Below are 3,169 nucleotides of genomic sequence, written 5' to 3' on the forward strand. Positions count from 1 at the left end.
GACTCACTAATGCATCCTAACAAACTCGATAAGACTCACTAATGCCAAATTCTGGTTCTCTAAGACCAACGCTCAGATACCAACTGAAATGTCCCGTTCTTATTGATTAAAAACGTTCCATATTAATTGATTTCGTTGCGAGGTTTTGACCTCCATATGAGACGTTTTTCAAAGACTGCATTCATTTTAAAACAAACCATAACCTTTATTTCATCAATAAAGGTTTAAAAAGCTTTACGTAGATTATCAAATAATGATAATATAAAATATCCTGTTTACACACGACCATTACATAATGGTTTACAATACAAATATGTTACAACATAATAAGTTTCTTGAATGCAGTTTTTACACAATATCATACAAGCATGGACTCCAAATCTTGTCCTTATTTAAGTATGCGACAGCGGAAGCTCTTAATAATCACCTGAGAATAAACATGCTTAAAACGTCAACAAAAATGTTGGTGAGTTATAGGTTTAACCTATATATATCAAATCATAATAATAGACCACAAGATTTCATATTTCAATACACATCCCATACATAGAGATAAAAGTTATTCATATGGTGAACACCTGGTAATCGACATTAACAAGATGCATATATAAGAATATCCCCTTCGAAGTACTAAAGCATCCGGTACTTTGGATGGGGTTTGTTAGGCCCAATAGATCTATCTTTAGGATTCGCGTCAATTAGGGTGTCTGTTCCCTAATTCTTAGATTACCAGACTTAATAAAAAGGGGCATATTCGATTTTGATAATTCAACCATAGAATGTAGTTTCACGTACTTGTGTCTATTTTGTAAATCATTTATAAAACCTGCATGTATTCTCATCCCAAAAATATTAGATTTTAAAAGTGGGACTATAACTCACTTTCACAGATTTTTACTTCGTCGGGAAGTAAGACTTGGCCACTGGTTGATTCACGAACCTATAACAATATATTCATATATATCAAAGTATGTTCAAAATATATTTACAACACTTTTAATATATTTTGATGTTTTAAGTTTATTAAGTCAGCTGTCCTCGTTAGTAACCTACAACTAATTGTCCACAGTTAGATGTACAGAAATAAATCGATAAATATTATCTTGAATCAATCCACGACCCAGTGTATACGTATCTCAGTATTGATCACAACTCAAACTATATATATTTTGGAATCAACCTCAACCCTGTATAGCTAACTCCAACATTCACATATAAAGTGTCTATGGTTGTTCCGAAATATATATAGATGTGTCGACATGATAGGTCGAAACATTTTATACGTGTCTATGGTATCTCAAGATTACATAATATACAATACAAGTTGATTAAGTTATGGTTGGAATAGATTTGTTACCAATTTTCACGTAGCTAAAATGAGAAAAATTATCCAATCTTGTTTTACCCATAACTTCTTCATTTTAAATCCGTTTTGAGTGAATCAAATTGCTATGGTTTCATATTGAACTCTATTTTATGTATCTAAACATAAAAAGTATAGGTTTATTGTCGGAAAAATAAGTTACAAGTCGTTTTTGTAAAGGTAGTCATTTCAGTCGAAAGAACGACGTCTAGATGACCATTTTAGAAAACATACTTCCACTTTGATTTAACCATAATTTTTTGATATAGTTTCATGTTCATAATAAAAATCATTTTCTCAGAATAACAACTTTTAAATCAAATTTTATCATAGTTTTTAATTAACTAACCCAAAACAGCCCGCGGTGTTACTACGACGGCGTAAATCTGGTTTTACGGTGTTTTTCATGTTTCCAGGTTTTAAATCATTAAGTTAGCATATCATACAGATATAGAACATGTGTTTAGTTGATTTTAAAAGTCAAGTTAGAAGGATTAACTTTTGTTTGCGAACAAGTTTAGAATTAACTAAACTACGTTCTAGTGATTACAAGTTTAAACCTTCGAATAAGATAGCTTTATATGTATGAATCGAATGATGTTATGAACATCATTACTACCTTAAGTTCCTTGGACAAACCTACTGGAAAAGAGAAAAATGGATCTAGCTTCAATGGATCCTTGGATGGCTCGAAGTTCTTGAAGCAGAATCATGACACGAAAACAAGTTCAAGTAAGATCATCACTTGAAATAAGATTGTTATAGTTATAGAAATTGAACCAAAGTTTGAATATGATTATTACCTTGTATTAGAATGATAACCTACTGTAAGAAACAAAGATTTCTTGAGTTTGGATGATCACCTTACAAGATTGGAAGTGAGCTAGCAAACTTGAAAGTATTCTTGATTTTATGAAACTAGAACTTTTGGAATTTATGAAGAACACTTAGAACTTGAAGATAGAATTTGAGAGAGATCAATTAGATGAAGAAAATTGAAGAATGAAAGTGTTTATAGGTGTTTTTGGTCGTTGGTGTATGGATTAGATATAAAGGATATGTAATTTTGTTTTCATGTAAATAAGTCATGAATGATAACTCATATTTTTGTAATTTTATGAGATATTTTAGGCTAGTTGCCAAACGATGGTTCCCACATGTGTTAGGTGACTCACATGGGCTGCTAAGAGCTTATCATTGGAGTGTATATACCAATAGTACATACATCTAAAAGCTGTGTATTGTACGAGTACGAATACGGGTGCATACGAGTAGAATTGTTGATGAAACTGAACGAGGATGTAATTGTAAGCATTTTTGTTAAGTAGAAGTATTTTTATAAGTGTCTTGAAGTCTTTCAAAAGTGTATGAATACATATTAAAACACTACATGTATATACATTTTAACTGAGTCGTTAAGTCATCGTTAGTCGTTACATGTAAATGTTGTTTTGAAACCTTTAGGTTAACGATCTTGTTAAATGTTGTTAACCCAATGTTTATAATATCAAAAGAGATTTTAAATTATTATATTATCATGATATTATGATGTACGAATATCTCTTAATATGATATATATACATTAAATGTCGTTACAACGATAATCGTTACATATATGTCTCGTTTCAAAATCATTAAGTTAGTAGTCTTGTTTTTACATATGTAGTTCATTGTTAATATACTTAATGATATGTTTACTTATCATAATATCATGTTAACTATATATATAACCATATATATGTCATCATATAGTTTTTACAAGTTTTAACGTTCGTGAATCACCGGTCAACTTGGGTGGTCAATTGT

The sequence above is a fragment of the Rutidosis leptorrhynchoides genome, chromosome 8 (assembly GCF_046630445.1).
Source record: "Rutidosis leptorrhynchoides isolate AG116_Rl617_1_P2 chromosome 8, CSIRO_AGI_Rlap_v1, whole genome shotgun sequence".
Taxonomy (NCBI): domain Eukaryota; kingdom Viridiplantae; phylum Streptophyta; class Magnoliopsida; order Asterales; family Asteraceae; genus Rutidosis; species Rutidosis leptorrhynchoides.